The 26,062-nt window shown below is 36.5% G+C and overlaps 1 long non-coding RNA gene across 5 annotated transcripts in view; it reads right to left on the bottom strand.

Moving 5' to 3' along the window:
• LOC149661884 (uncharacterized) overlaps nucleotides 1-20,436 on the bottom strand; it is a 58,594-nt gene extending 38,158 nt beyond the window's left edge. For 3 of the 5 annotated variants that reach the window (XR_016369004.1, XR_016369003.1, XR_016369007.1), the window contains exons 1-3: nucleotides 20,344-20,436; nucleotides 19,234-19,467; nucleotides 19,080-19,172 (exon numbers count right to left, since the gene is read on the bottom strand). This is a non-coding gene — a long non-coding RNA (uncharacterized LOC149661884). Of the gene's footprint in view, nucleotides 1-4,905; nucleotides 4,987-19,079; nucleotides 19,173-19,233; nucleotides 19,468-20,292 lie in introns of all 5 variants that reach the window. The other 2 variants (XR_016369005.1, XR_016369006.1) reach the window with 2 other exon arrangements.
• Between the last annotated feature and the right edge of the window lie 5,626 nt (nucleotides 20,437-26,062).

Here is a 26,062-nt window from a genome sequence, read left to right as displayed (position 1 = left end):
GCACTCACTTTTCCGTCTAGCAGAGCGTCTGATCTTCCACTATACTATATTCATGATTTTATTTCGGTTTTATATAACAAGGCGGTATAGTAGACGCGGGGAGCGCAACACTGTCCTGACTAGAAAACGAAGAGTAGCTATAGCGTAGGCTGCGAAGGGACCTTGGCGTGCGTGCATTCCCAACCTCGTGTTGCTTTGCTCTCTCTTTCTCTCTCTCTCTGGAAAGAGTTTTTTCCGCTCCCACTCTCTCTTGGTTCTAGGCTGAAAACCTCCCTCCTCTCTTTTCCGATCCGACTCCAACAAGTTGCAAACGGCCGGTTTCCTCTCGCGCCCGAAAAAATATTCCAAGTTAATGTACAGACAGAAAAGAAAACTCTCGCAAAATTCATATGTAGTAGCTCGATATCGTTATAACGCGGTTGGTTAAAGAATTATTTGAAATTTTAACTATTGTTTTGGTGTCCGCTTGAAAAATTGGTGAAAAGAAATATAATTGGTTGGCAAAACACTTGTTGCATCGCATTACGGATATTATAAATTTAAAAAAAAATCAAGGTAAAGAAAGAAAATTTTTACTTTTTTCCCGAACTATATTTTTCTCGAAAGTTTTTGGTTTTATTTAAAAAATTTTTTTTTAGGAATTTTAAAAATATATAAAATTCAAAAATTTCTTAATTCTTTAAAAATGGCCAGAAACCTTCAGAGAAAATATTCCCACCATTAAGATAAAAATCAGATACTTCCAATATGAGATCACTTTAGAGACCACTTTCGAATCCACCATTTCTTACTTCCGAAACCGACCATTTTTTTTTACTTCCGAAACCGACCATTTTTTTTACTTCCGAAACCGACCATTTTTTTACTTCCGAAACCGACCATTTTTTTTACTTAAGAAACCGACCATTTTTTAATTCCGATACTACATTTTTTACTTCCGAAACCGACCACAATTTTTACTCCCGAAACCGACCACAATTTTTACTTCCGAAACCGACCACAATTTTTACTTCCGAAACCGACCATTTTTTTACTTCCGAAACCGACCATTTTTTTACTTCCGAAACCGACCCTTTTCTTTACTTCCGAAACCGACCATTTTCTTTACTTCCGAAACCGACCATTTTCTTTACTTATGAAACCGACCATTTTTTAACTTATGAAACCGACCATTTTTTTACTTCCGAAACCGACCATTTTTTTACTTCCAAAACCAACAATTTTTTTATTTCCGAAACCTACGTTTTTTTTTACTTCCGAAACCAACGTTTTTTTTTACTTCCGAAACCACAAATTTTACTTTAAAAAATTAACCTCGACTTTTTAAGCTATCCTAGCAGCAGCGCAAGAGTTTACCATAGACAAATAATAGGTTTATAATATATATATCGCAGAAAATAAATTCAATATTTGCCCAATATCGAAGGAAGTTACGGAACACCACCACACCACGGGGATGGGAAAAAGAAAGAACAAAAAAAAAATTGCAATAAAAAAAAATTTGACGGTAGACTCGATAAATATCTGAGAGAGTATGAGAAAAAGAAAAAGTGTGTTTATAACTAAGGTGTACGATTCCGGGGAACAAAAAAAAAAACGTTCGATATTCTTAGTGCGCGCACAGTTTAATATGGATTTTTGGGTTCGGGGCTACCCGGCGGGTCGAGGGACTAAAAGTCAAGACAGAAACGCGTCGTGTACGATAAATGAATCATTTAATAAACCCATGAATATATGCAAAAGAACCATAACAGGGTTGCCACCAATTAACATTTTCAGATTTAAAACCCCTAACATTTTTGGCTCACTTTGAAATTCACTGAATTTTCCAGGTTTTTCCATGACCTGTGGCAACCCTGGAAAATGACATATCAGCACTTCATTTTTTTACGGATTTTCAAATTTCCATATAGCACTTTGAAACTAAAAATATGTTCAATATCAATTTTTTTTTTAAAAAAAAAACTTATAAATTTATGTTAATTACAATTTAATCAAAATAAACCCCAAATTATTATTATTTGAAGATCTGTGTAACATCAAATGCTTATACAGCGTGTAGACGTAGAATACACCCTTTAATTTACGAAAGACTTGCCATAAACACCCTGCACATTCATGGGATAATTGAATAAATGTTTAGTTAAAAAAAGCTGCTGAAACCATGTGCTTATGTCAGTAATAGTTCATTTGAAACTAAACAAAAATTTCGCTCCATGCGGAGAAAGCGAGAGAGAGAGAGAGAGAGAGAGAGAGAGAGAGAGAGAGAGAGAGAGAGAGAGAGAGAGAGAGAGAGAGAGAGAGAGAGAGAGAGAGAGAGAGAGAGAGAGAGAGAGAGAGAGAGAGAGAGAGAGAGAGAGAGAGAGAAAAAAATCCACAAAACAGTAACGCTGGAAAAAGGCGGGAGTTTTTAGATATATACACTCGATCAAGAAGCTTCTCATTTGATTGACCACTCCTTTTCATTGACTTTTTTTTTGTCGTTACAACCAACTTGTGCTTTGGCTCCCTAGAGTCAATTTTCCTAAAATTTGTATCGTTCTTTATAGCGGTAAACCCGCTTAGCTACGGAGTGTTAGAGGGAAGCCCAACTCCTCGGACAAATCGAAAAGTAGAAGGGGAGAAAGAGGGGGGGGGGGAATCAGAGTGGCGATCAAAATATTATGGAAATGAGATTACACTTTGGCGTTGCATTCTTTTTGAAGTGAGGGTGAAATGGAAAAATCAAGTGATTCTTTTTTATCTATTAATTATTAGACCAATCTGCATAATGAAACACGTGGGAAATATTATACCTCTGTATGATTTTAAAACTCAAATTAGTTTGAGGTTTCGTGGATACTTTGAAATTGCACCTCCGACCAATCACGTAACGCCATGCTTTCTTGTTAACAAAATTAATACTACTCGCGGCACGCTACATGTCGAATGAAATTTAGCACGAGATTTAATATATGATAAAAATTGCACGCGATGTGACTGACAATCGTGGATGGCGCGAGATATAGAGCGTACCACGTGAATTTTGTTAACAAGAAGGCAGGGCATTACGTGATTGGTCGGAGGTGCAAATTCATTTGAAATTATCTATTTCAAAATCACTCTGAGAATTGTATTTTGAGTTTGTTTTATTATTCAGATTGGTCTTATAATTAGTAGAAGAATCGATGAGAGAAAAAAAGATCACTTGATTTTCCTTTTCAGCCTCCCTTTATAAATACGAATGTGCAAAAACCGCTTGAACAAAACGGAACAGGGAACTCGCGTGTTTAATTATTAACATGGGTATACTAGTGCATGAATATAACACAAGGCCCACAAGATATTAGATCCAATTGGCGGGAAAATTCCCAAAGGAATAGAATAATATATGTTCTAATTTAACGAAATATGTTCGTAGTCCCTTAATTCAAATGCAATAAATAATCATTGTAAAGAATCATGGGGCTGTTTTTAAAGCAAAACCATGATTTTCTATACGGCAATTAGGACCCTTTAAAATTTACAGAAAATAGACAAAATTTTGAATAGGCGTTTCTCAAAGAATCTATAGACTAGTTGTTTACATATTGGCCTAGAAATAGGTCAAATGTCTACTATTTTTTCCTCTATTCGTAAGTCCTAACAAACCATCTACTAACCATTAATCATTTTCACATCCCTAACACACGTACGGGCAGATGTGAATCTTGTTTTGGTAAACAAAATTTATCTTAAATAAGTAAAAAAAAAAAAAAAAACACAATTGTTGAAAATTAAAAATACTTCGTTCAACTAAGGCTCAAAGAAGTTACCAAAGTGAAAATTGTCAAACTATATCAACCTTTAACCCCGTCGACGTCGGTGGTGGTGGTTCAAATGGTCTAACAGTAATTCCCATGGTCATAAAAGAAGTAACGATAATAACATAACCCAAATATAAAAAAACATATTTGAAACTTTCGTAATATCCGTACCCTTCCTTCCATTCTTACATAATAAGAAAAACCTTAACCTATAACAAACAGATTTATAAAAAGGCCCATCACAGTAAAACGCGTGTGAAACAGTCTCCGAAGAGTTTCCACCAACCATCCTCAAAAAATTCTATCCCAAAATTAGGCTTAAAGAAAGAGGAGGAGAATAGATTCGCGGCAAAAAGAGAGTCAGTAGGCCTTAGTATAACCAGATCCCATAGCGGAATAGCTAAGCGTAATAATAGCTAAAGCATCGGTGGGATAAAATCTTCACTAAAAACCTACGACATAACAAAAGATACGAGAATCCCGAAATAATAATATAAAAAAATTAAAACCAGAAAAACGAACGGGAAATCCAGTTTTAGCGCCCAAACTGGTTGAGGAACCAACCCTTTTTCAAACCACCTAATGTCATATTCCCCAAAAAATTGTCCCATATAGCGGGAGTGCGAGAAGAAAGGTCCCTAAAAGTTCTTATTCCCATACCGGGCCAGCCACTGAATCCGTCCGACTCCAGAGATGAAACGATGAAAGTAAAGATGGGGGTTAACAGCACACCAACCAGGCAAGCTTGCCACCACCACATTCATTCATCACAAACCATACATACATACATATCCCGCGAGGATAGCAAACGTGGCTTGGCTAGAGCTCCCCCAGAAAACGCCAGAGCCGAGATGAGGATCAGATCGAGACTCGCTCGCATCCAAGAGAGAGAGAGGAGAGAAGAGGGCCTCAAAACCTCCCCCATCCTTAGAAGGAAGGTTTTTGGCGGGAGAAACAGGGGGTAGGGGGATGGGGATGTAGGATGAATGCCCGGGACTAGAAATAAGTATATCCATCTCCTTCGAAAAGATCTTTCCCTCAGAACACGAGGAGAGGAGATCGGAACGGGACATATAATGTGTCCGAAAAGTAGTTGATCGATTAGGCTTAGCTTAGTCACCTTCTCTTTATCTTTGGGGAAATGCCTCGGCTTCTTCTTTTTCTTTCTGCTTTTTGTTCCGCTTTACTTTTCCCGCTCTGTCTACGAGGAACAACATTCAAAAACAGATATTTTTTTTTAAATCTTATGGAGCAAAGGAGAGGGGAAGGGAAGGGTATGTATCGCAATCTTAGATTTGATAAGTATGGACACAACTTCTTTCGTATTGCGTTTTAAATGTTTTTGTAATAATTAGGCCGAACTACAACCCTTGCTGCTACCAAGAAGTGATATCTAGTTTATTAGGGAGAAGGTGTAAGATGCCTAAGTATTCGCGCTCCATAGTCCCAGTCCCCCTTTCAAAATACAAAGGGGGACGTAAAAGGAGGCCGGGCTATTTCGCCTCTCCCCAGTCGGAAAATACAAGGTAATTTTCGTCATTCGCGTCGCGCTGACGTGAGTTTTCAAGACCCAATGAGATGCTGGTTGTAATTTAGAGGCGGCGGGGATTAACTCCGGACCTACTATACGTTTGGACTGGAGATAAAGCTAGAAATGTGGCAAATTTATACCTTCTCCCTAATAAACTAGATATCACTTCTTGCTACTACTAAAGAATCATGGTTTGATCCTACACACCCTTTTGAAGAATGTAAAACAAAATGGAGAAAAAAAAAAAACAGGAATAATTTCCGGGGAAGTTAAAGGTGCAAAAAAAAAAAAGAGAGAGAGAAGGTTGGGTTGGATATATAATACAGGAAAAGTATTATTGCGTTCAGGGGACCTCACGTTTTAATTAAAATGCAACCACGCCCAAACAAATAAGAAAATGATTGACAGGCACCCAGTTAACTCGGAAACGTGCTCACTGTTTTAATACAACCAACCGTATTTATACTTAACCTTACTTACACCTATAAAAAGATTATTATTTCCGATATTAAGAATCATAGAACTTGAATGGAATACTAAGAAGGTGTATAGTTCCCATAAATAAAAAAATAATATCCATTTCATATAGGCATAGCTCGCAACTGAACTTATAATCAATCGACTTAATCCCAGTCGCGTAGTACAGCTAAGCAAATAAAGGGTGGAAGGTTACGCAATTTAAACACTCCGTATAGGGAAAAGTAGTCCCGTATTCTTATAAGATGGGATACCACTATGGAAAGGGAGCATTTATACCTAACAATAAGAGAAAGAGTTGCGCCCCCTTAATTTTTGAGAGACTTTTCAGTAACACCCTGTACGACTTTTTCTTGCAAGATCATTGCCTCTGTTCTCTTTTTATTTGGCTCAGGAGAGATTTGGGAGAGGTGAAGCGCGGGCGCGTAGGGGGGGCCCCAATTGAGACATTTGCTAAACGTCACTCTCGAAGCCAGGGGTTAAAAGGTCATTAAGGCTCCATTAGGTCAGCTCTTTTACAACAGGGCATCCCATGCAACGCCGGAAGATTTCATCCAAAAACTATCCCCCACTTTTTACCCCTATCTAGTACTCCGGTACTCTTCGAAACCGGAAGTTACTTCCCAACAACGAAGGAAGATAAATAACTATAGTATACTACTGTAAAACCCGCCCCAGTATGAAAAAAAAAGTAAATAAATAAATAAAAAAATTTGTGGGATTTTATCCGTCTTTTGGTATAGAATCATTAACAAAAAAAAATGTGGCTTTTCTAAAATCCTTTGGGCTTTTAATTGTTCTGATTATATATAAAAAATAGTCCTTAATTAATGTCACAGCACTTTGCCAACGCGGCATTATTTGGTGCTATATAGCTGGAACACTTCTACAGGGCAGGCTTCATGGATATTTTTTATGACCTTTGATCTAAGAGCTATCATTTTCAAGTTACGATTAGCGTGTTTTAGCGATGACCCCTTAAATTTAATAAAGAAACTGAAAGATAATGCTAATATAAATAACAAGGGAAGGGGCCATCCGTAAAACACTCTTCTAATCATAAAATTCGTCTACGGTGAAACTTGAGACAAAATTTCATAGAAGTTACATTTTAGACTCAAATTCGCCTGGTACTTTAGGTCCCAATTTAAATTTACCATTTTTTAGAATACTCTGTACTAAAATCGCCCGCAATTGCGTAGCAAATATAGCATATAACCGTGCATTAAAACTGCAAAGAAACTGACGTCATAACCATTTAGGGGTACATTCACCTGATAATTCTTTACAAAATACAATTAAGAAATTTAGGCGGGCGCGTTCAACTTTTAAAAAAGGAGTACTTAGATAGTCTGCCTAAGTTAAAATACCCTCATATACTTATTTTTATATTAAATAAAAACCAGCTACAAACATTAATGTCATCCCCCTTTTATCTATTTCTCTCTATACACAGCTCAATTCAAAAGAAAGAAAGAAGAAATCAAACAGGTCCGAGAGATGGCTAAAGGCGAGCAGCTGGAAAAAGATTAAAACAGCGACGGATACGAACAGACAAACGCCTAAAGCTAAACTTAAAAGGAGAGAAAAACCACATCAGTCAGACTGGAACTTCCCTAATAAATCTCCAAGGTTGACTTCTGCTAAAACAACTCTTAAAAGTCAATTGAAATTACAACTTGTATTTTGACGAGTGGATTCGAGCTTTTAAAAGAAAAATAATAAAAAGGATTGGTGAAAAAACACTCAGGCTACAGAATGCACCCCTCGGGACCGGCTAGGCTACACGACCGGTCAAATATTTTTTTTTTTAAACTGAGAGTCCGGGACTGCTAAATAATAAAACCGACATATCGTAATAACTACACCGTATCGTTAAGAAGAGACTAGAGAGTATTTTTGTACGTAAACGTCTTAAGAAAGGTCAGTGACTGGTGCGCCGCGACTTATACTTTCTTTCTATTAAGAAAAAAAGTTGGCAAAACAATTTTTCAACAAGAGCCAGCCGTCTGGTGTCTGCATTAGGAACTATTAACGGAAACTCCGGTGGACAGATTATCTTAGTCAAATTACAATCAAATGAGAACTTGATAGCATTGAGATAAAGAACGGTTAGGTCGGTCGGCACTTAAAGGGAATGTCTCACGATTCACGAATTGTTGGGTTTAATTAGGAAGCTTAAGTTAATTTGTTCAATTAATGAAGCTTAAACAGAGTATAAAATAGAAGAAGACTGTCACTATAGCCAGTATTATTTTAAGGTTTTTAATTACGAGGGAATATTATTTTGAGGGTTTTTTTAATCACGAGGTAGTATTATTTTGGGTTTTTTTAATCACGAGGGAATATTATTTTAAGGGTTTTTTAATCACTAGGGAGTATTATTTTAAGGGTTCTTTTTAATCACCAGGGAATATTATTTTAAGGATTTAAACGCAAGGGAGTATTATTTTAAGGATTTAAACGCGAGGGAGTATTATTTTAACGTTTTTAATCACGAGGGAACATTATTTTAAGATTTTTAATCACTATAGGTCGGTATCTTATCAGAATCATGATTTAGTAAATATTTCCCAGAAATTCTCAATTTAATTCACGGGATGAACAAAATCCCCAAATTATAACACTAACCCTTTGAAACATAGTTATAGCATCTATCACTATCAGTCTACCGAAAAAAAAAATCGAAACACACACCATATACCAATTTACTTTCATTTTGAATACTGATTTCCTTTGTAAGAAGGGGGTATGGAGAAAGCGGCAGTTAACCTCATTTCTATTTTATCTTATCCAGACATTGTTTACAAAATGGGCTAATAATTTTAACTCCTTTTTTTGGCAAATAATTTTCCCTATACGGCCAGACAGACGCTAAAAAAAAAGAAGACATACCTTAGACATAATATCCTACAGACACTTTCCTTGTTTTCATTTCCTACCATGTCTACCAGGAATTAATTCCGAATAACATTTAAATAGGGTTTATAAAAGATCTGAGAGATAATTTAAATTAAAATTTAAATATTTTATCAGTACCATATGAACCCTTTATAGGTCAAACAGGGGATAATTTAAGGGGTAAAACTAAGGGTCCCTGAGGTTGTACCAATAATTTTGTTAATTTCTAGCAGCTAATTAAGTTCAAAATATGGATTTAATATTGATGAAGGGGGTTATAACCCTTTTATTTAAATTAAAATAAAAATTTAAATATTTTATCAGTACCATATGAACCCTTTATATATAGGTCAATCAAAGGATAATTTAAGGGGTAAAACTAAGGGTCCCTGAGGTTGTACCAATAATTTTGTTAATTTCTAGTAGCTAATTAAGTTCAAAATATGGATTTAATATTGATGAAGGGGGTTATAACCCTTTTATTTAAATTAAAATAAAAATTTAAATATTTTATCAGTACCATATGAACCCTTTATAGGTCAATCAAAGGATAATTTAAGGGGTAAAACTAAGGGTCCCTGAGGTTGTACCAATAATTTTGTTAATTTCTAGTAGCTTATTAAGTTCAAAATATGGATTTAATAGTGATGAAGGTGTTATAAGACTTTTATTATAAGTATCAAAGGATAATTTAACGAACCAAAAAGGGTCCCTGAGGTTGTACCAATAATTTTATTAATTTCTAGTAGCTAATTAAGTTCAAAATATGGATTTAATAGTTATGAAGGGGTTATAACCCTTTTATAAGTAGGGCCCCATTATGGCATGCGATTAAAAAAAGGTACCCCCTTTTATATTCCACGTGTATTTATAAGAAAATCGTGAGAGGGACGAATCAAGGTATAGAGGGGTAATACCTTTAGTAAGGGCCCCCTAAACATTAGCTAACAATTTTTTTTTATTTTCTTTTGCCGACCCTTAAGAAAACTTTTTACTTTTCTTATTCTACGGAGCGTCAGACTCTAAAGGTTCTTTAAACCTAGACCTCGCTCTCTTCTAAAGTCTGTTGTCTGTCCACAGTGTAGGAAATAAAACGTAAGCTTGTATGTAATGTAAAAAAAAATACTTAATGCCGCCCAAAGTACTCCACCCCCTCAGCGAGCGCGTGTAGTGTTTGTATACCCAGTTCAAGAGCAGTTGGTAAAAATTCCTAGAGAATGCGGAGGCTGATTAAGACCGCGTACGAATTGATAAGGCGTGCAAAGTGCTCTTGAAGTTGTATTATAGTCGGGCCTCGATTTGGATTTACCCTAGGCTCGAGTCTTCTCTTCCACCCTAATCTCGCCTTCCCCCCCTTAAGCCTAATTCCCTCCTATTACACTGTTTTAGGATAGGGTCTTACAACTCTTTCCCCTGGAGTTCATCCCCTTCTCTACGAATATCTCGATGGATACAGCGCGCCCCCTCGGCCGGTGGAAGCAATACTACGCCATTTTTTTTATACCCGAAGTCTATGGCCCGTCGCACACTCTGATTTAAAACTTTCCCTGATGCCGATTAGCTTTCGTTATATCTCTAATTGTTAAATAAACTCCAGGACTTATCATTGATACTTTTTTTTCCAAGGTCTAAGATGAAAACTCTCGGGAAGTAAAAAAAACATAGTCTTCAAATATTTAGGGAACAGCCCCGAAAATCCCATGAAATTTGTGTGACGTATTTAGAAAATCTCCTGAATCTTGTGAAATATGGGGGAAAAAATCTAGTGAAATATGGGGGAAACAAATCTAGTGAAATATGGGGGAAACAAATCTAGTGAAATATTTGGGAAAAAATCTAGTGAAATATGGGGGAAAAAAATCTAGTGAAATATGGGGGAAAACAAATCTAGTGAAATATGGGGGAAAAAGTCTAGTGAAATATGGGGAAAAAAATCAAATGAAATATGGGGAAAAATCAACCACAGAAAAACATGAAATGTCGCTCAAGATATTCCAAATGTTCTACCTCCGATTTCCAGGCCAATTGATTTAAAATTTGAAAAAGACCATTTCAGTGTGCGATAAGCTTAACTTCGGTGTGTTTCAAATTTTTTTTCGCGCGGTTCGAGCTCGCAATAGGCCAATGCTCTCCTCTCTCCCCTTTTGCTAAAAACAGGAGTCGCGGGAAAAAAAATCAGAACCGTCAGTTACGTACGGGAAGTGCGAAGGACTCGCATTTTTTATATATATTTTTATATTTATATTATTATTAATCTATCTAATATATTAACTCGAAATTAAACTCCTCGGAGCAATTTCTCTCCTGATCTACCATCTTTGGATTAAAGTTTCATCAATTATCCAGCTGATCCCTGGGATGATGGATTTGATTTTTTGTTTTTGGATCAGATGGAAGAAACATAAGAACGTCTGTGCGCGAAATTTGAAATTTCAAACGTTTAACGTTCGGTTTCTATGGACTTTTTACGTAACAGATGAACCCTTTTGAATAATTGTGCCTGGAATTTTGTGGAATTATTACAACGTTAAGTGTCTGTGCGGTTTCCAAGAAAATTGTGTGATTATTTCAACAGGATTAAATACGGATTACCCATTCAATTTAAAGTAAGTTAATGTTTCATTAATTTTAATTAGTTATTTGTCCCAATTACCTAATATTATAATAGTTAATACCATACAAAATATTAAGGGGTTCTTGACCTTACAATGAGTAAATCACCTTGTATTGAAATCTCGTGAAATATTAGAAATTTTTTAGGGTGAATCCAGTGAAATAAATTGATATGAAATTCTAGGGAGTTATCTAGTGAAATTTGAGGTGAATTTCAGGACTAGGGGATTCTAGAGGATCATTTCACGAGACTCAATGGAATCTCGTGAAATGGGAGGCAGGGGTAGTTAAAAACACGTGAAATCTATGAAAAAAAATATAAATACGATAATCTCGTGAAATCTGAAATCAGGAGCACGAGATTTTCACAAAATTAATTTGCCCTCGTGTTTAACATTTCGAAATTTCGAATATTTAACACACCCCCAGGGTTCATGAAAAAAGGTCCAAATACACGAAAAAAAAAAAGAAAAAAACTCCAATAATTTAGAAATTGAAAGAGCAAACAATATTGTTCAATTTCTTCATTTGTTGAAATGAAATTTTCTTTCAAGATTTAGAGGGAGGAAAGTTTAAAATGAAGAAAAAGGGGAGAACATCTTAAAATAAAAAAGAGGTGCCTTATCGAGACCGAGAAAAAGCGGTCATGGTTGGAAAAAGCGGGGTTGGAAGAGAAAAAAAAAGCCATTTAAGCGTCTGCGAGAAACTAATAAAAAGAGTAGAGTTCTGGGGGCCCCTTTTTGAAACTGAGACGCATTTTATCGCTCACGTAACCCGTAAACACCTCCACCAGAGCTTCAAGCCTTTTTCAGAAACCACCGCGGCTATATACAAAAATTTCAGGAAAAACCGCGAACCTAAGTAACCAACCACCTTCAACCCCTTTTAAGAGAAACTATAGCAGACCCGAGACAGACTTTTAAGAAAATACGCTAGACTCCTTAGTACATCTTATAGCGTGTAGTGGCTAATAACCCTTGGCGAACTTTCAACTTTCACTCGCATCAACTATAAGCCTAATTCTAGGAAATGTTTTCAAACGGTAGAATGCAATTATGGGTTTAGATGTTATCAATTAAATGGTATTGCAAATCTATGAGTAACTAAAAAATACGCCTGTTAAAAGGCAGGATGAAATAGTTTAAAAATTATTTTACGATTATATGCAGAAAATTTATAAAAAAAAATCTTAAACATTTATAGACACCCTAGATAATAGCACTGAAATCCCCCGCCATTTTTCAAGATGGCGGAGACTCGGGAAAAAAATCTTTCTTAGTGCGTGTTTACTACCATAAGTTTATAAGTTCTGTTCCATAAGTATGACACTTAATGTGAGCTAGTTCGAGAACGACAATCTAGAATTGATTGGCTTCACTCGGTGTTAATTTTGTGGGACTTCCATCTTCCTATTTAGTCTGCATTACTAAGCCTTTGACAGCGCCCCAGTCACCAGGCGTCGCTTTACCAATATAATCTATGACCTAAGTCACTCACTTGATGCCAGTGACAAACTTATAGAACATATCTTATAAACTTACGCTACAACTTAATAGTAACAGCCCCGCAAATTTATCTAGTCTAGGCGACTAAATAAGGTTTCGGTACACCTTTAAAATTAAAATTATAATATATGCTGGCCACCGGATACGGAAAAATGAGATAAACCTTTCGTCAAGAGTCAGTGCGCGACGCTTGGCGAGTCAGAACTTATAGCCTAAAGCAGGTAGCCCCAGTTTGAGCATCAATGTACGTACTACTATGGCTCTAAAAAATACCCCCTGAAAACGTGGGAAGGTACACAATAGGGGCTTTGCAAAAAATGTTTTAAATATAAAATAATAATAATAAAAAAAAGAAGTAGATTGAAGGGGGTGTTACGGGGCAATTTGGGCGGAAGTTGTTTAATCGCTAGTGAAAGGATTGAATCGGAGCGTTCCGGAAACGACCAGGTTATTCGCCAGATGCTTATAGCGGTGGAGGAAGCCACACTAATATAGTCAGGTGTGCCCTGAGAGCCTCCCTGCGCACCTTTTATACCTCCCAAATTTCCTACTATCTCTCTACGCCCCACCATCAAACGTGGGACGTCCGAAATAATAAGAATATGACCAATATTACCATGAATCTGGAATTTACACATAATTTTGTTATGATTCTTCCCAGTGTTACTAGGTTATTGGTGAGACAAAACATTGCTAACAGTTCAGTTTGAATCAGTTCATGTCTAAGTTAAAGCTAACCCCAATAGTGAAAACTATCCATAATACCCGAATTTCATAACGGATTTTCTAAGCTGTTTTTCATCAGTTTAATATTCATCTAACAATTAAATATATTCAACTATATATTAAATGTTAATTTGAGAGGCACACTGGATTGTACGTACGGTGGTGCAACCGTAACGAAGAAGAGAAACATTAGCAGTGTGACAAATGAGATGTTATTGGGTTATTGCCCATACTTATTTCTAATCCCAAATTATGCCCCCCAGTCTTTACAACAGACAAAAAAAAAGGCAGCAGAGATCTGTCTAATGATCTTTTAGTTAATCGTTACATAATTTAAGAGGGAATCATTAAATTTGGGCCGGCGTTAATGAAAAAGTGTCGAAGAACTGTAGCAGAAACCAAATTATTTTCTTGATTATTTCCAGGTGGAAAATTAAACGATATGTTTTCAACTACCGGTATTTTGTTTATTTATAAATGCTTTTGATGACATTTAATAATTATTGAATAGGCCTAACTTTTCGAATTTCGAATTATTTTTTTAGGGTAAAATCATTTTTGAAATCTTGTAAAATCAAGAACGAAATGATTAGATAATATTAGAAATCCGAATTTGGGGTGAATCTCGTGAAATCTAAAGGGGAGGGGGGATAAAATCTCGCGAAATCTCAAAGGGGATGGCAAAGAAAATCTCGCGAAATCTCAAAGGGGAGGGCAAAGAAAATCTCGCGAAATCTCAAAGGGGAGGGCAAAGAAAATCTCGCTAAATCTCAAAGGGGAGGGCAAAGAAAATCTCGCGAAATCTCAAAGGGGAGGGCAAAGAAAATCTCGCGAAATCTCAAAGGGGAGGGCAAAGAAAATCTCGCGAAAACTCAAAGGGGAGGGCAAAGAAAATCTCGTGAAATCTAAAGGGTAGGGCAAAGAAAATCTCGTGAAATCTAAAGGGGAGGGACTAAAATCTCGCGAAATCTCAAAAGGGAGGGGAAAGAAAAATCTCGCTAAATCGAAGAAATAATCACAAGAAATTAATCATCCACTAAAAAAAAATTCAAAACAGAATCTTGTCAAAATAATCAGGGGAATTAGAAATTTTGGACAAGATTTTCATATTATCCCGCCTTAGCTTGTGTAAATTTTCAAAGCAAATGTTACACATCTCTTTTGTATCTAATAAATTTTAGGGTTATTTTTTGTATTTTGTTTTAACGGCTGAGGAGAGAGAGAGAGGTCTTTGACATTGCACTCTTTCGATATCAGTTCTTATTTTCTCTCTCTCACCCTCACCCTCTCTCTCTTTTAGTGAGGCTTGTCAAAAAATAACAGACTCGAGACTTTGCCAAAAACTTCAAAACGTGCCTTGTCAATTTTTCCCTTCCTAGTTCTCCAATCCCCCGCATTATGTAACCTTTAATTCTCTTCCTCCCTAAGCATCCTTCCCCCTCCTCCTCCTCCTCACTCGAATCTTTGAAAGAAAAAGTGCGGAAACATAATCAGGTGACCCTAAAGTTGCCGGAATCTAGTTACTCAGAAAACTTGGCTTCCTTAATATCGCCTCATAGATATAACTAGCCTCGTATCTGTGTTATTACGCGATTAACAGTTGAAAATAACCATAATCTCGCAAATGTTTATCTAGTTTGGAATTACAGAATGCAAAATAATGTACGATTACGATAGCAACACGACCGTAGGTTACTTTGAAAAGAATAAATAATAAAAAAAAAATTATTTCAAATACGTCAGAGACACAAATGACCAAAAAAATCCAAAGACTCCATAAGGAGTGGGACTGGAAACCTAGTCCTTATTTTTCGCGAGATTTCAACGCCAATTGCCCCACGCCTCCAATCGGTCACGTGCCTCTGACGTATTTGAAATAATTTTTACCCACCAGCCGCTGCCTTCTTCGAGTCCCTTTAAAATGTTCTGGACCTCCGAATAAATAAGTAAATAAGCTTGCCAAGGGTTAAATTCAATTGTTTTACCATCCCACGCTTTTTACTAACTAAAAGAAGTTAAGAACTAAGGCAGATTAGCCTATAGGATGGTTTCTAACGTGGTGCGAATATGAAATTCTTTTTATGTTTAAGCCTTGACCAGTACTGGATTTAAGGGTTTTGTGTCTCGCAAATATCTGCGCCCTAGAAACTCTCACAGACTTTTCGAGATAAATTTAACGTTTCTGTAAACATTACGTGTTTAATTCAGAGCGCAAAGTTCCAACCTCTCTGAACGGCTTTGCGCAGCTGAGGTTTCTAACGTTACGTTTCCCGCCCTTGTTTGAAAATAACGATTTATAGATCTCCCCCTATCGACCTAGTCACTTAAGAGTCGCCACCTATACGTGGCAAATATTTTTAACTTAAAAAACTTTCGTTAAATAAGTTAACCATGAAAATTATACCAAAATACTGGCATTGTTTAAATCACTATTAGCAACGTAAACAATAGATTTCGTTATTGGTAACCCTTAAGCCTAAATTTACGAATTGTAGGTGTCTCTCATAGTTCAGATTAAAATAAATAGAAGATTTATAAGTTTTATATTACACCTAAGTTATCATCATAAAAATTCATAACGCACTGAAATATAGGCCTAGAACTCGTGATTTTGAGTCACAGTGAAGTTCAAAGGGTTAAAATGTCTAAGCTTCATTTCCATTGAATTATTTATACCTTACTTAAAAATCGATAAATATTCTATTGGTTCTAAATTTTTCATGAAATATAATTGGGATCTTAAATATTTATCGTGTGTATTATTTTAATAGATACATTTCCCGCCAAAACCGTAACTTTTAAAATTGGCGCTAAAATGAACACCGCGCGTAGATGTCACTAGGGCATCACCATTTCCCCAAATAATACATTGCCGCCATATTTTAAACACCAATTTTCAAGGACACACCCGCAATTTTCGCTTTTTAGGGTGTTTTTCGACTATTTAGACGTTAATCATGTTTAAAAACGCGAAAAAAATGTTTTGCTTGACATTTTTTAAGCTAAATAGGTTTATAAAGGGTGAAATTATGGGTGTAATGTAAAGTATAAGAGTTTGGCATACCAAGTTAGGGATTGTGTAAAAGAAAACTTTTATAACATCAATAACAATTTTTATATCAGGATCATGGGAATAAAATCGACTTAGGTATGTCAGGGTGTCCAAGAAAAGAATTAGAATTGCCAAAAAAAAATTCCAAAAACGAATCGTTACTGACAATAATGGTATTATTAGACCAAAGGACTATGAAAGACCTTTTTTGAAAGTAGGGTTTGTAAGAATGAAGTTTACTCATTTTGATAGTGTGGGAAAATTGGAGAAACCTTTTCAGTTCTCTCCCATCTTAATTTTTTTTTTACCAGAGAGAAGTGTGTGTGTGTGTGTGTGTGTTAGCTAAAAAGGGATTTTGGTAACCCCAAAATTTCCTCTCTTTGACAATGAGGTTTATATCTGGAAGAAAAACCCCTTTGGTAACGTAAATCTCCCAAGATGAGATTTTTTGAAGGAGGTTGAGGGAAAGGAGAAGATGGGGGAACCAAGATGATGATCATGAGAGGGATAAGAGTGATATAAAAAATTAGAAAGAGAGAGAGAGAGGGGAACAGACAGTAGAGGGTTGGATCAAACCAGTTTTGCCTTTCCCCATTGGCTCTCTAAACCAGTCAACCCTTTGATTCGGGTTGAGCGGAGGGAGGAACGAGTCCCGCTAACTTCTTTCAAGCTCTTCCCTCAAACTATCCCTCCAATACAAGTCTCCCCTAGACTGCTCTACATAATGGATGCGCCGCATATCCTTTGCATACCTTACGTAATACTCCTCCTACTTTGCATAACAGCCCATCTCATTTCTTGATGTTTTTTTTTTTATCCGTAATTTTCTTCTTTTAGCCCCCAGGAGGCTTCAAAACCCCCAAAACTCGAGTTTCCTCGGAACTAGAGTTAGCTTCTAGGATGGGGTGATGAAAGAAAAAAAGGATAAATATATACCTCCAATTATTCGCTCACCCCTTATCCGGGTCTAAGGATTCACGTGACTGTTATAGACCAATAGTGAGGGGAAACCAGATTTGAAAACTAGTATCTACAAGAAATTTTCGGGAGAAAACGGCTCGAGGTTCTATCTATTCGGATTGATTCTCCCCCCTTGGTAGGGCCAAACCAGCCATAGGCATGGGCAGCTGTCTTTGCCGGTGCTCCCTAGCGTCGAAAACCCTTCCACCTAGCCTACCGCTAGCCTACGTACGTACGGAAGGGTTAGAGCCCCCCTTATATCTCTCTCTCTCTCTCTCTCTCTTTCCTTATTCTAACACCGAGGCATCTTCGGGAGTGTGAGAACTGGAAAGACTAAAAAAGGATTTTTGCATAAAAAAGGACACCCATTCCGAAAGAGAAAAAGGGTCAGAGGAGCTAGTATTGCGGCGAGCTTTTGCCACCAAGAACGGTCGGTGTACGGAAAGGGTTTGCACCCTCCATCTTGGATATCCCCCAGCCAATGATTGCGTGATCTCGCTAGGCTTAAAAGGGGAGACTCGGTTGATATTACACCGTTCCAGGAGAGAGGAGTCTAGTCTGGACAAGTTTTTTCAACCATTTCTATTACCAAGATACGATAGTAAGTATTTTGTGCTTAAAAACCTCTCTCTAGTTTAGCATTTTTAACCAAATATAAGCTGGTTTACCAGCAATAGAGGTGCTCTAAACACCTACCACCATCTTGAATTTCATTCACTTATTGTAAGGCTACGTTAGAAGGTATTTTTATCATTCTTTGCTGAAAAAAAACCTATTTTTAGCAGAAGTATTTCTACTACTCCCGGCTGGCACTTCCCTATCTATGTAGACCAAACTAGTTGAAAAGCTTTTCAAGAAACCAAAGAGAGCTCGATAGACAGTTTTTCTTTCCACGAGTAATCGAGTCGAGAAAAGGCAGAGGGTGGGGTGCTGCGGTTAAAGAGGGTGGAGAAATTAATTTTTTAGAATGAAAAAAACCCATTCTCCGATTCTTAAAAATTCCAACAGAAGAGTAGAGAGCAAATATTCAAATTACGAAGCCAAGGGCCTGGAACCATTTAACTTCAGACCCAAAGTCTCGGACCTATGTCTAAGCCTAACTCTAGTTTACGCCTTTCGGGGAGGGGATCTATTTAGATGAAAAAAGAAACTTGACTCCCAAAGGATTGCGTAGCTAGGATGCGCGTAAAATCTAAGCCACCATCTTGGATTTTTAGGTTTTTGGGGGGAAACATTAACGCCATCATTTTACCCTACGTTAGCTACTTCGCGACAACAACTAACAGCAGTGTTTGTTGCCAATATACTACGTGTTAAACCGGTCATAAATTTTTTTACAACCTAAAGTTGTTTAGTAAACTAAATTCAGAATGGCTACTGCGGAGATACGCAGTTAACGGGAGAAGATCAGCCCTCTTGCAAATGCAGAGCTCTAACATTACATGGTAGGTGATTGCGGTGTCCAGTATGGATTAAGGTTAGCCGGAGTTCAGTTTCTAAACAAAAACTCTGTACTGTTAGCGTTATACCTCAGTTTTTTAAATTAATGGTCTCCTTTGGTCCGAGACCATCCTTCTTTTGTAGTGATACAAATTTTCCCCTTCACTTAATTCAAATTAAATCTGAAAAATATGGTAATTAGTACTAAGGTAACGAGGCCTTTGTTTTTTAAAGAAAAACTACCAATATTTTAGGTAAAGACACAAGGATTCAGACTTGTTTATCCAGAGTTTATGTACTCTGGGATTGGTGAAATTGTAACACATTGACATCCCGTAGACTGGTGCAGATACTGTCATGCGCAAATGACTTGAAAAGAGTTGATGGACTTAAGTCTGGCTCAATCTTCAACCTGCTCTAAGCCAGAACAGGTCTGAATCTAGCTGTCTTTGCCTTGGTAAGTATTTAGCCGGAAACCTAGTAAAAGATATATTGAAAATTATTCCTGGAAATTTTTGGGAAACTAAATAAACAGATCAAAATTGCTTTAGTAATCCACTTAAACTTTCAGAAACTCCGCAGGGTAGAGTATAACAGTTAAAAACCTTATCATTCCTAGACTAACATCAATATTACAACTCTCTAATTCTCTTCTATTTCATTTCACAGATGGAATAATTTAATGGCTACAGCAACAACATAACTCTCAAATTTGATTCACAAGCTCTATCAAGTTCAACTATTGATGCTACTGTAAGTAATGTTCAATCTAATTGCCAAAGATAAATGCAGCTTTTTGCTTTTGCTGAGACCAAACTCTTGGACATGACAACAAAATACTGCTTTGCCATTTTTGTCCTTCTCATAAATATCAAGAATAAACAACAGCCATTAGTGAATTTAAAATAATTAATAGAAATTACAGCTTTTAACAACATTCAGTAAATTGTAAGGTTGATAAGGGCAGAAGCATATAGATGTGTTTCTGATAAAGATAACTTGAACTTCACATAATCTAAATTTATATCTTTAATATTTGTTCACCTAACGCTACACTTTGCTGTTAAAGCAAACAAAATCTATAAATAGGCTAATTCTTTTCTGTATAATGTTATACGAACAAGTATTATTGATCTATTAACATTTAAAAGTTATCCACGAGTGCCCACGAGACCTTTACCTATTGACCCACTAACCCTTTGTCAAAACAATTTATATCAAAAAGAAACATGCATAAAAATGTAAATAGGATCATAAGCAACGTTACTAAATTAACCAAACAAATTCTGAATTCAAATCCACCTTATATTAGCATCAATAGCAAGATATCTCAAACAAAATAAGTTTTCTAACCGTTTAGGCCCTTCTCCTTTTAAAAACTTTGTAGCAGAAGCAGAAAAAATAGCGTCTATTTTTTTTTAATCATTGGCGCCGACTGGTGCTAACCCATGGAACTACTGACGTCACGACCCCCCTGACATTTAAGATATAAAAAAAAATCCCCGGGGATGACACGTGATTGGTCAAAAAAAATTCAGGTTCTAGACTGGGGCCCCTCAAAATGTTTACGAATAAGATAATCCCATTACATCATGGCAAAAATATGGGAGGCAACAAAATGAGGCCCTAAATATAAATATTGAGGTGCAGAAAGCCTATAGGACAACTATAGATAATATAAATAATACACGAAAATAAAAATAAATCTAATATGATATTTTTGTAACATGCTTTAGGCCTTCTATTTTAAACCATATATTAAAATAACATTTACGCTTGCTTTTGTTATGGTTTAATTTGCATATATTGACGAATTTAGCAATTTTATAAAGACTATAAATTAACGATTGAGAGTCCCAGGAAGATATAATGCATATTTTAAATCAAATTAAGATATTATCATTTGTTTAGCATCTAAATTGCCATATTCATTATGAAAAATTGCTTAGGTTCCTGTTTTTCCTAAATGTAGTAATTTATCATATCCCAAGTCGTAACCCTGTGCAATAAATTTATAATTTGACTAGGTTCAAAAGCTTAAAAAAACCAATAGAAATAAAAAGACGCAAAAAAGGGACCTTAGACGGTAGAGTAGACACTATCCCGTATAGAAGAAAAAGTTTCTGTTTTGGGGGCATTATTTTTGGGCGGATTTATAAATAGCAAACCCTTATTCCAGATTTTTAAGAAGACCCAAGAAAAAAAATGCTTATATACTTGGCCGTACAGAAAAAAAAAGAAAGGGGCCGCGTAGAGAGAAAGAACTTTTAATACTCGGGGAATGAAACCATGTTGTCTGGCTCTTCGAGGGGGTCGTCTACTAAGGTTCCTTAAAAACCAGACTCGGAACATCCCTCGGAATGCCGTCGCGTCCAGACAGAGACGGTTCCGCCTCGCGTCACACCACCCTCCAATCAGACATTACCCATTTTTTTTTACCCTTTGGCATTCGGCATTATTATTTCAGAACCATTATAAATAATATAAGGATTTTAAAAAAAAAATGACAAGAAGACTCTTATGGGTTTCCCCTTTTTAGAGAAAAGTTTATAAGTTATTATTTTCTTTCTTTGAGTAGTTTGTAAACCCATTTTAACAACGCCCTTAGAAATCAGACTAAAAAAATTATTACGTCTAGGTGAAACTGTCTGAGAAAACAACAATTCATAATGATACCAGGAAAAACAATACCTGTATCAAAACAGATATTGTACTAGATCTAACCCTATCCCTCGAGTTGCAATAAATAAATAAATAAATACTTTTTATAGAGTTCTCGGGTTCCCAGGATCCCAGTAAGATAAGGGCGTAATCGAGAAACAAATTAGGCTTAGCAATATTGTCAAAGTATGCAAAGACACCTGAGGATTTAACCCCTTTTAAAAGACGTAATTAAACGGTCTGGTTTTCTCCAACCATGCACAACACACATTTTCTTTAGCTAAGAATTGGGTAAAGGGGAATTAAAAAAAAAAGGTTACATTGAAGGTGGAGGTAATGAGGCAAAACATCGCTAAATATCACGAGTAAATTTAAAAGAGCGTATAAGATTTATAACTAAAAGTATTTGCAATAATTTTAGGCCTACTTCTAGTTGAAGAAAAAAATCTTGATTCCAAAAACCATCGTGTTACTTGGATGAATTTGATTAAAGAAGATACCACCACTGAGGTGGTACAGACGCGTCAGGGGGAAGAAATTGAGGGATGGTAAAGGAAGACCAGTATAAAAAAAATATATCCATCAACTAAGACTAAAAGAAGCCAAGTAGATGGTAGTTTCCTCTAAAGGGGTAAACTAGTAAGGGGGTCGTCAGAGTATATAAAAAAAAGTTTCTCTTCGGTGGGTTAACGGGTTGAGCGACCAGCAGTCGCGTCGTGCCGTTGCCCGTCTGCGACCTTTTCCCGGGCTAGCCCTGTGTGTTGTGCGCCTGTTGCTAGGCCTATCGCGTTAAAAGATGGCTAGCCAAGGCACAACTCATGAGATGATGAAGGAAAAAAAAAATATAGCCAACACAATAAATTATTATTATCTGTTGCTGTGGCTACAATCTGCGCCTGCTATAGAAATAAATATATGTATATAAAAAAACCTTTTCTTCTATGGGGAATTATAAAGAAAAATTTGTTACATTTGATGTAAGGGGGAAAAATAAGCAATTTCTAAATTATATATTATTGAAAGGTTCTCATATCTTTATGTAAAGAACCAACTTTCATATGAATAGGTGCTTTTTAAATAACCCTAAATGAAGTTCATTCCGGGTTTTTTGACATGACGTGAAGGCGCAATTAAGACCAACGTCGCTGAATTAAAATTTGAAGCCAAGGCTTATCCACGCACGTGACATCGCGATCGCATTCGCGCCAAATTTAAAAAATTTATAAACGGGGCTAAACGAATATTTTAATTTATGCAGATTATATGCAACGGTGCATATAATCTGTTCATAAAGGTTACCGTGCTTAATTAAAACAGTGGAAACATCTTAACCAATGTTAATAATAATAAAAAAATTACCATCTAAAGAGCATTTTCTGTTATCGTTTAGCGAGAGGAAAAGCACCTTTAACGTCGCTAACCAATTTTAACATGCACGCAAAGCCACTAACCCATTACCACGTATTACCATCTTGTCGTAAAAAATAAGAGCTTGTATTTTTTCTCGCGCCTTTTTTTCTATTCTAAGCTATCCCCCCCCACCTCTCTCCCTTTCGCCCTGATTTCCGAAACGCGACTTGAATGACAATATTCATCGTGCTATTTTGCATAAAAATGACAGAAATATATAAAGAAAACAAGAAGAATTATGACTATGTATTGTCAGTATCTACGTGTGGTAGTGTACCTCCAAGATATAATAATGTTAAAGCTGATAGACTACAAATTTTGATGAAATTTCGTATTGAATATAAATAGCAAATGGCCATCGTCGGTTATAGAAAATTCATTTTGTCTAAATAGATAAGCACCGTTCACGAGAAATGGGTCTTCAAATCAATATTTAACAATAGCTTAAAAAGTGTCAGGAAAACCTTTCCCGATTTCCGGGTTGAACAGTATAAATGCGCACCCTATTTCTCTATTCAACGCGGAGGTATGAGATTAGCTAAGAACTGAGTAATGCCACAAAATTCGACGACCTCCACTAACGAACGAACAAACTAACAATCCAACGACTCTGTTCCCATAATCTACATTGCAATTCTATAATCACACCCTTAGATAACCTATGAGAGTGAAGGGATTCTATTATTATTAACATATCAAGGCGATTTGTGTATAATAACTGGATTAAGCTATCCAATAAATAATGCATATTTAGTCATTCAGAGGGAGTGAATGTTAACTTCGCCCTGAACAGCAGACAGCTTTTAAGGGATACACGGTTCTTTTAGATTACAATTGCATTATTGCATGTTCGGCTCACGCACTTGACAGATTTTATTCCCAAGTTATTTTAGTCTCGTTAAAAAGAGCACTCCTTTGCTATTCCCTTCGCAAACACCTCACTCCCTAGCTATTTTCCTTCGCAAACACCTCACTCCCTAGCTATTTTCCTTCGCAAACACCTCACTCCCTAGCTATTTTCCTTCGCAAACACCTCACTCCCTAGCTATTTTCCTTCGCAAACACCTCACTCCCTAGCTATTTTCCTTCGCAAACACCTCACTCCCTAGCTATTTTCCTTCGCAAACACCTCACTCCCTAGCTATTTTCCTTCGCAAACACCTCACTCCCTAGCTATTCTCTTCGCAAACTCCTCGTTCCTCTGCTAATCCCTTCGCAAACACCCTCGCTCCTCGGCTAATCCCTTCGCAAACACCCTCGCTCCTCGGCTAATCCCTTCGCAAACACCCTCGCTCCTCGGCTAATCCCTTCGCAAACACCCTCGCTCCTCGGCTAATCCCTTTCGCAAACACCCTCGCTCCTCGGCTATTCCTTTCGCAAACACCCTCGCTCCTCGGCTATTCCCTTCGCAAACACCTCACTCCTTAGTTATTCCCTTCGCAAACACCTCACTCCTTTGCAAGAAACTGGCTAAAATGTATAAGAAAAGCACGACCAATATTTTCAATCAATTTCAAAATAGCTCCTTCGCAAGTACAAGTATACCTAACACCTCCATAATTTTAATGTAAATGCGCAATAAAGGGTTAATATTGGGGGATGGAAATGAAAAAATATAAAAAAAAATTAGCGCGTTTTTCTTCTCTTCCTCACGTGGTGGTTCATAGCCTGCACGAGCATAGATGAGCATTGAGCTGCTAGGGGCATGATGTAGGCGTATAGAAAAATCGGGCGGGAAAAGAAGTTTTCTCTCGCGCGCGCGCTCCTCATCATCATAGTCTAGTAGAAAAGTTGAACGAGCGAGAGCGCGAGGCATTTGTTTCAAACGTGCATATGGTATGATTGCGACTACAGGGAAGGCAACGCTCTGACGGTTTTCTACTTAGGAAGCCGGCGTCTACTCTGTGTCTAGGCCAAAGCCGCGCGTTCACGTAATTTTCAAATTCCCCCCTGTATTTCTTCCACCCTCCTAACTACCACTAGCCACCTCTCGAGCAATTTTTCCCTTTTATCTCTCTCTCCCTCTCCCTCTCTCTCACTCGATCCTATCTTCTAACAAAAGTAATAAAATCAGCGTAAGTGTGTTACCTCGATTGGACATTGTCTTAAATGATTTTAACACTTTGTACTGTCAAAACAATAAACACATTAATATTATGGTTTATCACACTTACGCGAAGTGAAGTTACTTTTGATTCTATCTCGTTCATTTTCTTTTTAATCATTACGGCTCCCCTAAGTCATCTTTATTCTCAATTTTTTTAATGTCTCTCCTCCTCTCTTAAAAGTCTTTCTGCTATAGCTATATATGCCTTTATATTTTTCAAGACATTGTTCTTTTTACCTGACGGCTTTTGAGACATTTTTTCTTTTGGTTTTCTTTTTCAACGCGTTACTAAAAACGCTTATAATAATGAAAAATTATGACAAGAGAAAATGTATCTTTCAAAATATATTCTATAGAATATGTATAGGGATACCCTAAAGTTGTAATTAACAATTAATATTGTCAAACATTTTTTTCACTAACACCACGCTTTGACAATAATTTACCGAATTCATTTTTGAGCTAGGCCTTAAAGTTTATATTTTGAATATTAGCTTCCATTATTTTTAAATGGTTTTAATTAAAATTTATTTTAATTTTAACTGAATATTTAACCACCATTTAAATGATCATATATTGACCATGAAAATTTTGATAACTAGATTTACGCGTGTACGAATTTTAGTGACGTCATGCCTTGGTTTCCCCTATCTAAATGACGTAATTATTTTTATCAGAAGTAGTACATTAAAATTATCCTTTTTTAAACCAATAAGAATTAAGAGTTTCATTGAAACATTATCAATCCTTAACTCTATAGTCTATAGTCCATTGATCTTTACATAAAACGCCTGCCAGATCGCCCCGATAATAAATATATTACATTGACCTTTGTAAGAATGCTTCGGCCAATATGGTCAAGGGAAGATCCGAGGGGCTTAACACTTCCTTATA

Source organism: Phalangium opilio, unplaced genomic scaffold (genome assembly GCF_054372755.1).
Source record: "Phalangium opilio isolate 3A_F unplaced genomic scaffold, DU_Popi_V2 ptg000070l_1, whole genome shotgun sequence".
Taxonomy (NCBI): domain Eukaryota; kingdom Metazoa; phylum Arthropoda; class Arachnida; order Opiliones; family Phalangiidae; genus Phalangium; species Phalangium opilio.
The sequence above is the reverse complement of the archived record's forward strand: the minus strand, read 5'-3'. Positions and strand labels throughout refer to the sequence as shown.